At 41.9% G+C, this 12061-nt stretch overlaps 1 non-coding gene across 1 annotated transcript; it reads left to right on the top strand.

The window, feature by feature from the left end:
* Nucleotides 1-8929: 8929 nt before the first annotated feature.
* Nucleotides 8930-9036, top strand: LOC129552875 (U6 spliceosomal RNA). Its single transcript, XR_008685356.1, has one exon. It is a non-coding gene; the product is annotated as a U6 spliceosomal RNA (small nuclear RNA).
* The last annotated feature ends 3025 nt before the right edge of the window (nucleotides 9037-12061 follow it).

Below are 12061 nucleotides of genomic sequence, written 5' to 3'. Positions count from 1 at the left end.
AACTGCTTGGCCTTCCCTTAACCCTTTCTTGAAAATTTCCTCAAAATTACCAATTCCAGAAATGAGATACGAATCTTATCTAATTCCCTGCCTTAACTCATTCTAGAAAAGTGATGATCCATTTTCTTTAAGACTCTACTTAAGGCCTCTTTACTGAGTCTCCCTTCTGATTTGAACACCTAGTCCCCCTCGTTCCATCTTAGTGTTACATATGAGGACATGAGTCTCTGCTCTGTAGGTGAGGGTGGGTATATGCCAGTGTATGTGAAAGGGTGTGTTGCCAGGGTGGGAGAGGTGGTGTCATAAATGCCTTAGATTATATCTCTACAGACTTTCATGGTATTTCTGATTCCTGTGACCTGGTGACTTTGGTTGTGACTCATCTTGACTAATACTCTTTCAAAAACACTGCGCTGAAGGACAGCTCAAAAACTCTTGGAGTCTGTCCAAGTTTTAATTGAGGAACAATTTCCCACCCTCAGAGCCTTTCATTGAGCAACTTTTGTTAGCACTTGTTTTCCAAGTTCCCAGATTACTCATTTTGAAGTTCAACTACCCAGAAACTTTCTTCTAATCCCACAATAAGAATCAAACAATAAAGACAATCAGTATCAAGGATAAGGGCTAGCATGTGGGATGCTCCCATCTTGGCTGTGATGCTATAGGAAAGCAATGGGAGGAGAGAAGCCAGCCTTCCAGCAGGCAATTGAGTAATCCTATTGGGGCATCCCAGCTCCCATCTGAGTAGGTGCATTAGTTGGGCTTTTCAAGGTCAGAAGAAGGAATCCTATACGTAACATATCCCCTTCAGCAATGAGATTTTATTGTCAGAATATGTGAGAACTTAGGGTAAGATGGAAAATTTCCTCATCAGCTGCACAGTTCCTCCTGGTCCCAGGGCCTCAGTGCTGGAGTGAGGAAGCACAATAGACTTCTTTCCTATAATCAAAGGGCAGAGAGGTAATGTGTCTTGTCTTCACTCCTCTTGCACAATAGAATGAATCAGCTTTCAGCTTCTCACTGGGAGGTTCCCCAACTAGAATTGGTTCCCCACCTTTCACTTCTTTGGTCAGTTTCTTCAGTATCAGGGATTTTTGACCTGAGGCTTTGGGGATCCACAAACCCTCTAGAATTATATGCCAAAATGAAAGTTTGTCCATATGTGCATTTTCTTGGCAAACGATAATCCATTTCCTAAGGGCCCTTAATCCTTGCTTCAGTTAACTGTGACTAGTGGAACAGATTTGGACTTTATGCATGGCACATGACACTGTAGGCAGGAATGAGTTCGTTGGAATCCTTACCCTCAATAGGGGTCCATGACATGGCAGCAACCGGAGGCTTCAGAGACCCCTCCTGTAGCTGGTCACAGAACAATATGCTATGTGAGGTAATTCTCTCACCTCTCCAATCTGGATTCTGATATCTCCTCTGATCTTTCTATTAGTCAAAGAAATTCCCCCTTCTGACTGAATGTTCTCATATACCACCCCCTGACTCAATAAACAGATGTAGAAGACTTTTCTTCTGTGGTTCTATCAGTTCAGTTCAGTCACTCAGTTGTGTCCGACTCTTAGCGACCCCATGGACTGCAACACGCCAGGCCTACCTGTCCATCATCAACTCCCAGAGTTTACTCAAACATGTCCATTGAGTTGGTGACGCCATTCAACCATCTCAACCTCTGTCATCGCCTTCTCCTCCCACCTTCAAACTTTTCCAGCATCAGGGTCTTTTCAAACGACGCAGTTCTTCCCATCAGGTGGCCAAAGTATTGGAGTTTCAACTTCAGCATAAGTCCTTCCAATGAATATTCAGGACTGATTTCCTTTCAGTTCAGTTCAGTCACTCAGTCATGTCCGACTCTTTGTGACCCCCATGAATCACAGCATGCCAGGCCTCCCTGTATATCACCAACTCCCAGAATTCACTCAAACTCATGTCCGTAGAGTCGGTGATGCCATCCAGCCATCTCATTTTCTGTCGTCCCCTTCTCCTCCTGCAGCCATGAATTTAAAAGACACTTACTCCTTGGAAGGAAAGTTATGACCAACCTAGATAGCATATTAAAAAGCAGAGACATTACTTTGCCAACCAAGATCCGTCTAGTCAAGGCTATGGTTTTTCCCATGGTCATGTATGGATGTGAGAGTTGGACTGTGAAGAAAGCTGAGCGCCGAAGAATTGATGCTTTTGAACTGTGGTGCTGGAGAAGACTCTTGAGAGTCCCTTGGACTGCAAGGAGATCCAACCAGTCCATTCTAAAGGAGATCTGATTTGATCTCCTTGCAGTCCAAGGGACTCTCAAGAATCTTCTCCACACCACCATTCAAAAGCATCAATTCTTTGGTGCTCAGCTTTGTTTAGAGTCCAACTCTCACATCCATACATGACTACTGGAAAAACCATACCTTTGACTAGATGGACCTTTGTTGGCAAAGTAATGTCCCTGCTTTTTATTATGCTGTCTAGGTTGGTCATAAATTTTCTTCTAAGGAGCAAGCATCTTTTAATTTGATGGCTGCAGTCACCATCTACAGCCCAAGAAAATAAAGTCTCTCACTGTTTTCACTGTTTCCCCATCTATTTGCGATGAAGTGATGGAACCAGATTCCTTGATCTTAGTTTTCTGAATGTTGAGCTTTAAGCCAACTTTTCACTCTCCTTCTTCACTTTCGTCAAGAGGCTCTTTAGACCTTCTTCACTTTATGCCATAAGGGTGGTGTCATCTGCATATCTGAGGTTATTGATATTTCTCACAGCAATCTTGATTCCAGCTTTGCTTCATCCAGCCCAGCATTTCTCGTGATATACTCTGCATATAAGTTAAATAAGCAGGGTGACAATATACAGCCTCGACGTACTCCTTTCCCTATTTGGAATCAGTGTGTTGTCCCAAGTCTTGTTCTAACTGTTGCTTCTTGATGTGCATACAGATTTCTCAGGAGGCAGGCCAGGTGGTCTGGTAGTCCCATCTCTTGAAGAATTTTCCACAGTTTGTGGTGATCCACACAGTCAAACACTTTGGTGTAGTCAATGAAACAGAAATAGATGTTTTCCTGGAAGTCTCTTGCTTTATTGATGATCCAACAGATGTTGGCAATTTGATCTCTGGTGCCTCTACCTTTTCTAAATCCAGCTTGAACATCTGGAAGTTCATGGTTCACATATTGTTGAAGCCTGGCTTGGAGAATTTTGAGCATTACTTTGATAGCCTGTGAGATGAATGCTCCAGTACTTGGAGCATTCTTTGGCATTGCCTTTCATTGGGATTGGAATGAAAACTGACCTTTTCCAGTCCTGTGACCACTGCTGAATTTTCCAAATTTGCTGGCAAATTGAGTGCAGCACTTCTACAGCATCATCTTTTAGGATCTGAAATAGCTCCACTGGGATTCCATCACCTCCAGTAGCTTTGTACATAGTTATGCTTCCTAAGGCCCACTTGACTTCACATTCCAGGATGTCTGGCTCTAGTTGCGTGATCACACCATCATGATTATCTGGGTCGTGAAGATCTTTTTTGTACAGTTCTTCTGTATTCTTGCCACCTCTTCTTACTATCTTCTGCTTCTGTTAGGTCCGTACCACATCTGTCCTTTATTGTGCTCATCCTTGCATGAAATGTTCCCTTGGTATCTCTAATATTCTTGAAGAGATCACTAGTCTTTCCCATTCTATTGTTTTCCTATATTTCTTTGTACTGATAACTGAGAAAGGCTTTCTTTCTTTTTTTTTCCAAGCTTATATTTTATTTTTATTTTTTAAATTTATTTTCATTGGAGGCTAATTAATTTACAATATTGTATTGGTTTTGCATACATCGACATGAATCTGCCACGGGTGTACATGCGTTCCCCATCCTGAACCCCCCTCCCACCTCCCTCCCCATTCCATCCCTCTAGGTCATCCCAGTGCACCAGCCCTAAGCATCCTGTCTCATGCATCAAACCTGGACTGGCCATTCGTTTCACATATGATAATATACATGTTTCAATGCCATTCTCCCAAATCATCCCCCCTCACCCTCTCCCACAGAGTCCAAGAGACTGTTTTATACATCTGTGTCTCTTTTGCTGTCTTGGATACAGGGTTATCATTACCATATTTCTAAATTCCATATATATGCATTTTTATACTGTATTGGTGTTTTTCTTTCTGGCTTACTTCACTCTGTATAATAGGCTCCAGTTTCATCCACCTCATTAGAACTGATTCAGATATATTCTTTTTAATGGTTGAGTAATACTCCATTGTGTATATGTACCACAACTTTCTGACCCATTTGTCTGCTGATGGACATCTAGGTTGCTTCCATGTCCTGGCTATTATAAACCGTGCTGCGGTGAGCATTGGAGTACATGTGTCTCTTTCAATTCTAGTTTCCTCTGTGTGTATGCCCAGAAGTGGGATTGCTGGATCATATGGCAGTTCTATTTCCAGTTTTTTAAGGAATTTCCACACTGTTCTCCATAGTGGCTGTACTAGTTTGCATTCCCACCAACAGTGTAAGAGGATTTCCTTTTCTCCACACCCTCTCCAGCAATTATTGCTTGTAGACTCTTGGAAGCAACCATTCTGACTGGCATGAAATGGTACCTCATTGTGGTTTTGATTTGCATTTCTCTGATTATGAGGGATGTTGAGCATCTTTTCATGTGTTTGTTAACCATCTGTATGTCTTCTTTCGAGAAATGTCTGTTTAGTTCTCTGGCCCATTTTTTGATTGGATCATTTATTTTTCTGGAATTGAGCTGCAGGAGTTGCTTGTATATTTTTGAGATTAATTCTTTGTCAGTTGTTTCATTTGCTGTTATTTTCTCCCATTCTGAAGGCTGTCTTTTCACCTTGCTTATAGCTTCCTTTGTTGTGCAGAAGCTTTTAATTTTAATTAGGTCCCATTTGTTTATTTTTGCTTTTATTTCCAATATTCTGGGAGGTGGGTCATAGAGGATCCTGCTGTGATTTATGTCGGAGAGCATTTTGCCTATGTTCTCCTCTTGGAGTTTTATAGTTTCTGGTCTTATGTTTAAATCTTTAATCCATTTTGAGTTTAATTTTGTGTATGGTGTTAGAAAGTGTTCTAGTTTCAATCTTTTACAAGTGGCTGACCAGTTTTCCCAGCACCACTTGTTAAAAGAGTTTGTCTTTACTCCATTGCATATTCTTGCCTCTTTTGTCAAAAATAAGGTGTCCATAGGTGCGTGGATTTATCTCTGGGCTTTCTATTATGTTATCTCTCCTTGCTATTCTTTGGAACTCTGCAATGAAATGGGTATATCTTTCCTTATCTCCTTTGCCATTAGCTTCTCTTCTTTTCTCAGCTATTTGTAAGGCCTCCTCAGACAGCCATTTTGCTCTTTTGCATTTCTTTTCCTTGGGGATGGTCTTGATCCCTGTCTCCTGTACAATGTCACGAACCTCTGTCCATATTTCTTCAGGCACTCCATCCATCAGATCTAATCCCTTGAATCTATTTCTCACATCCACTGTATAATCATAAGGGATGTGGTTTAAGTCATACCTAAATGGTCTAGTGGTTTTCCCTACTTTCTTCAGTTTAAGTCTGAATTTGACAATAAGGAGTTTATGATCTTAACCACAATCAGCTCTGGGTCTTATTTTTGCTGACTATATAGAGCTTCTCCATCTTTGGCTGCAAAGAATATAATCAATCTGATTTTGTTGTTGGCCATCTGGTGATGTCTATGTGTAGAGTCTTTTCTTTTCTTGTTGGCAGAGGGTGTTTGCTATGACCAGTGCATTCTCTTGGTAAAGCTCTATCAGCCTTTGCCCTGCTTCATTCTGTACTCCAAGGCCAAATTTGGCTGGTACTCCAGGTGTTTCTTGACTTCCTACTTTTGCATTCCAGTCCCCTATAATGAAAAAGACATCTCTTTTGGGTGTTAGTTCTAGAAAGTCTTGTAGGTCTTCATAGAACTGTTCAACTTCAGCTTCTTTGGCATTAGTGGTTGGGACATAAACTTGGATTACTGTAATATTGAATGGTTTGCCTTGGAAACAATGCCGTTTTTGAGATTGCCTCCATGTACTGCATTTTGGACTCTTTTGTTAATTATGATGGCTACTCCATTTCTTCTAAGGGATTCTTGCCCACAGTAGTAGATATAATGGTCATCTGAGTTAAATTCACCTATTCCAGTCCATTTTAGTTTGTTGATTGCTAAAATGTTGACGTTCACTCTTGCCATCTCCTGTTTGACCACTTCCCATGGACCTAACATTCCAGGTTCCTATGAAATATTGCTCTTTACAGCATCAGACCTTGCTTCTATCACCAGTCACATCTACAACTGGGTATTGGTTTTGCTTTGGCTCCATCCCTTCATTCTTTCTGGAGTTATTTCTCCACTCATCTCCAGCAGCATACTGGGAACTACCGACCTGGGGAATTCCTCATTCAGTATCCTATCATTTTGACTTTTGATACTGTTCATGGGGTTCTCAAGGCAAGTATACTGAAGTGGTTTGCCATTCTCTTCTCCAGTGGACCACATTCTGTCAGACATCTCCACCATGACCCACCCGTCTTGGGTGGCCCCACATGGCATGGCTTAGTTCCCAAACTATGGTGGCAGAGAAGGCAATGGCACCCCACTCCAGTACTCTTGCCTGGAAAATCCCATGGGTGGAGGAGCCTGGTAGGCTGCAGTCCATTGGGTCGCTAAAGTCAGGCATGACTGAACGACTTCACTTTCACTTTTCACTTTCATGCATTGGAGAAGGAAATGGCAACCCACTCCAGTGTTCTTGCCTGGAGAATCCCAGGGACGGGGAGCCTGGTGGGCTGCCGTCTATGGGGTCGCACAGAGTCGGGCATGACTGAAGTGACTTAACAGCAAACTATGGTGGAGGTAATGAGGATAATCGGGACTTCTTTCAAAAGGTCCCATGCATGCACTGCTACAGTCAGTGCCCCAACCCTGCAGCAGGCCACCGCCGACCTACACCTCCACTGGAGACCCTGGACACTCACAGGCAGGCCTGGGTCAGTCTCCTGTGGGGTCACTGCTCCTTTCTTCTGGGTCCTGGTTCTGTCTGTGCCCTCCAAGAGTCTGTTTCCCCAGTCCTGTGTTAGTTCTGGCGGCTCTATGGTGGTGTTAATGGCGACCTCCTCCAAGAGGGCTTGTGCCATACCCAGGTCTGCTGCACCAGAGCCCCTGCCCCTGCAGCAGGCACTGCTGACCCGCCTCCACGGGAGCCGCTCACACACGGTTCAGTCCCAGCCTCTGTGGGTCTCTGGGTCCTGGTGTGCACCAGGCTTGTGTGAGCCTCTGAGTGGCTCTGGCGGGTTTGGGGTTTGATTCTAAATGCGATTTTGCCCCTCCAACAAGTCCATTCTAGAGGAGATCAATCCTGGGTGTTCACTGGAAGGACTGATGCTAAAGCTGAAACTCCAATACTTTGGCCACCTCATGCGATGAGTTGACTCACTTGAAAAAACTCTGATGCTGGGAAGGATTGGGGGCGGGAGGAAAAGGGGACAACAGAGAATGAGATGGCTGGATGGCATCACCAGCTCGATGGACATGAGTTTGGGTGAACTCCAGGAGCTGGTGATGGACAGGGAGGCCTGGTGTGCTGTGATTCATGGGGTCGCAAAGAGTCGGACACGACTGAGCGACTGAACTGAACTGAACCGAACCGTCTTGCTGGGGCTTCTCCTTTGCCCTTGGACATGGGGTATTTCGCTCCAGCACTACACAGTTGCCACTCTAGCACCAGGCAGCTGCCACTCTGTGGCAGCTGTGGTTCTATGACAGATAAGTTTCACAGTGTTCAAATAGATGTTGTGTGATGACCTTAACAATGGATTCCCTAGTTGCTGCTGCTGAGTCGCTTCAGTCGTGTCCAACTCTGTGCGACTCCATAGACCTCAGCCCACCGGGCTCTCCCATCGCTGGGATTCTCCAGGCAAGAGCACTGGAGTGGGTTGCCATTTCCTTCTCCAATGCATGAAAGGGAAAAGTGAAAGTGAAGTCCCTCAGTCGTGTCCGACTCTTAGCGACCCCATGGACTGCAGCCTGCCAGGCTCCTCTGTCCATGGGATTTTCCAGGCTAGAGCACTGGAGTGGGGTGCCGTTGCCTTCTCCACTAGTTGCTGCACTCAGTTCTAATTTCCTCTTAAGGATCAAGGTTGAATAATTAAAACCATCCAGGATTTTCACTTTGTAGAGAACAGACAGTTTAGATACCAACCTCTCACACTTTGTAGAAAATATTTTACAGCTGTGTATACGGAGAATTCCAGGCAATCCTAAAGGTTTCTCTGGCACATGCCTCTGTGCAGAGGTAAGTTTTTACCTCCAACAGAATTTTCAGTATATCTGGTGTTGGCTTGGGTTTCCTCGATGGCTCATTGGTAAAGAATGAACTTGCAATGCAGAAGATGCAGGATATATGGCTTCAATCCCTGGGTCAGGAAGATCTCCTGCAGTAGGAAATGGCAACCACCTCCAGTTTGCTTGCCTGGGAAATCCCACGGACAGAAGAGCCTGGCGGGCCACAGTCCATAGGGTCACATAGAGTTGGACATGACTGAACATGCACACGTGGCTTGGGTGATATTGACTGACCAATCATCAGTCTTATCGAAACATGAATAGTGAGTCTAACAAGAAATTCCAAATGCTTTTCTTCAGTTTCAAAGATGACATGGATGACATGAACTCATGTTGCTATTTTAGTCAGTTATTCTAAGTCAAGTCCACTTACCTGTAGATGTAAACAATCACTTTCACAACCAGGGCTCTGCTAGAGTAAATGGAAAAGAGATTGGGTGTTGTTTTCCTTTGGAGTGACGCAGTGCTGGTTCAAATTCAATCTGGTGTCATTAACTCTGTAAGTGATTTAGCCAGCAGCACCTCACAAAGCTAACTGAAGCCAGGAAATAAAAATATTTCCATCAGTGCTCGCTTCGGCAGCACATATACTAAAATTGGAATGATACAGAGAAGATTAGCATGGCCCCTGCGCAAGGATGACATGCAAGTTCGTGAAGCGTTCCATATTTTTGGCAGATTCATGTCAATGTATGGCAAAACCAACCAATATAATATTGTAAAATAATTAGACTCCAATAAAAATAAAATAAATAAATAAAAATATATTCATCAGAGTTTTCAGTTCATTGATACTGAAAATGTTTAGGACTTGATAAAATGAAAATATTATGAGGGTCTTTACAAGTTTTTAAGGCAAAATATGCATAGAAATGAATGAAAATGAAAACACAACAACCCAAAACCTCTGGGACACTGTAAAAGCAGTGCTAAGGGGGAAGTTCATAGCAATACAGGCACATCTCAAGAAACAAGAAAAAAAGTCAACTAAATAACCTAACTCTACTTCTAAAGAAACTAGAAAAGGAAGAAAGAAAGAACCCCAGGGTTAGTAGAAGGAAAAAAATCGTAAAAATTAGGGCAGAGATAAATGCAAAAGAAACAAAACAGACCATAGCAAAAATCAACAAAGCCAAAAGCTGGTTCTTTGAGAAGGTAAATAAAATTGACAAACCACTAGCCAGACTCATCAACAAACAAAGGGAGAAGAACCAAATCAATAAAATTAGAAATGAAAATGGAGAGATCACAACCGACAACACAGAAATACAAAGGATTATTAGAGAATACTATCAGCCATTATATGGCAATAAAATGAATAACCTGGAAGAAATGGACAAATTCCTAGAAAAGTACAACTTTCCAAAACGGAACCAGGAAGAAATAGAAAATCTGAATAGACCCATCACAAGCACGGAACTAGAGGCTGTAATCAGAAATCTTCCAGCAAACAAAAGCCCAGGTCCAGACAGCTTCACAGCTGAATTCTACCAAAAATTTAGAGAAGAGCTAACACCTGTTCTACTCAAACTCTTCCAGAAAATTTCTGAGGAAGGGAAACTTCCAAACTCATTCTACGAGGCCACCATCACACTAATCCCAAAACCTGATAAAGATCCCACAAAAAAGAAAACTACAGGCCAATATCACTGATGAACATAGATGCAAAAAACTCAAGTGGGCTTTATCCCAGGAATGCAAGGATTCTTCAATATCCGCAAATCAATCAACGTAATACACCACATTAACAAACTGAAAAATAAAAATCATATGATTATCTCGATAGATGCAGAGAAAGCCTTCGACAAAATTCAACATCCATTTATGATAAAAACCATCCAGAAAGTGGGAATAGAAGGGACATATCTCAACATAATAAAAGCTATATATGACAAACCCACAGCAAACATTATCCTCAATGGTGAAAAACTGAAAGCATTTCCCCTAAAGTCAGGAACAAGACAAGGGTGCCCACTCTCACCTATTCAACATAGTTCTGGAAGTTTTGGCTACAGCAATCAGAGCAGAAAAAGACATAAAAGGAATCCAAATTGGAAAAGAAATAAAACTTTCACTGTTTGCTGATGACGTGATCCTCTACACAGAAAACCCTAAAGACTCTACCAGAAAACTACTAGAGTTAATCAATGAATACAGTAAAGTTGCAGGATATAAAATCAACACACAGAAATCCCTTGCATTCCTATACACTAATAGTGAGAAAATAGAAAGAGAAATTAAGGAAACTATTCCATTCACTGTTGCAATGAAAAGAAGTAAATACTTAGGAATATATCTACCTAAGGAAACAAAAGACTTGTACATAGAAAACTATAAAACACTAGTGAAAGTAATCAAAGAGGACACGAATAGATGGAGAAATATACCGTGTTTGTGGATTGGAAGAATAAATATTGTAAAAATGAGTATACTACCCAAAGTAATTTATACATTCAATGCAATCCCTATCAAGCTACCAACAATATTTTTCACAGAACTAGAACAAATAATCTCACAATTTGTATGGAAATACAGAAAACCTTGAATAGCCAAAGCAATCTTGAGGAAGAAGAATGGAACTGGGGGAATTAACCTGCCGGACTTCAGGCTCTACTACAAAGCCACAGTCATCAAGACAGTATGGTACTGGCATAAAGACAGAAATACAGATCAATGGAACAAAATAGAAAGCCCAGAGATAAATCCACGCACCTATGGACACCTCATCTTTGACAAAGGAGGCAAGAATATCAAATGGAGAAAAGACAGTCTCTTTAACAAGTGGTGCTGGGAAAACTGGTCAGCCACTTGTAAAAGAATGAAACTAGAACACTTCCTAACACCATACACAAAAATAAACTCAAAATCGATTAGAGAGCTAAATGTAAGACCAGAAACTATAAAACTCCAAGAGGAGAACGTAGGCAAAACACTCTCTGACATAAATCACAGCAGGATCCTCCAAGACCCACCTCCAAGAATATTGGAAATAAAAGCAAAAATCAACAAATGGGACCTAATTAAAATCAAAAGCTTCTGCACAGCAAAGGAAACTATAATCAAGGTGAAAAGACAGCCTTCAGAATGGGAGAAAATAATAGCAAATGAAGCAACTGATAAAGGATTAATCTCCAAAATATACAAGCAGCTCCTGCAGCTCAATTCCAGAAAAATAAGTGACCCAATCAAAAAATGGGCAAAGAACTAAATAGACATTTCTCCAAAGAAGACATAAAGATGGCTAACAAACACATGAAAAAATGCTCAACATCCCTCATAATCAGAGAAATGCAAATCAAAACCACAATGAGGTACTATTTCACGCCAGTCAGAATGGCTGCTATCAGAAAGTCTACATGCAATAAATGCTGGAGAGGGTGTGGAGAGAAGGGAACCCTCTTACACTGTTGGTGGGAATGCAAACTAGTACAGCCACTATGGAGAACAGTGTGGAGATTCCTCAAAAAACTGGAAATAGAACTGCCATATGATCCAGCAATCGCACTCCTGGGCATACACACTGAGGAAACCAGAATTGAAAGAGACACATGTACTCCAATGTTCATTGCAGCACTGTTTATAATAGCCAGGACATGGAAGCAACCTAGATGTTCATCTGCAGATGAATGGATAAGAAAACTTTGGTACATATACACAATGGAGTATTACTCAGCCATTAAAAAGAATGTATTTGAACC

Source organism: Moschus berezovskii, chromosome 3 (genome assembly GCF_049115385.1).
Source record: "Moschus berezovskii isolate FMDL1 chromosome 3, NW_MosBer_1.0, whole genome shotgun sequence".
Taxonomy (NCBI): Eukaryota; Metazoa; Chordata; class Mammalia; order Artiodactyla; family Moschidae; genus Moschus; species Moschus berezovskii.
The sequence above is the reverse complement of the archived record's forward strand: the minus strand, read 5'-3'. Positions and strand labels throughout refer to the sequence as shown.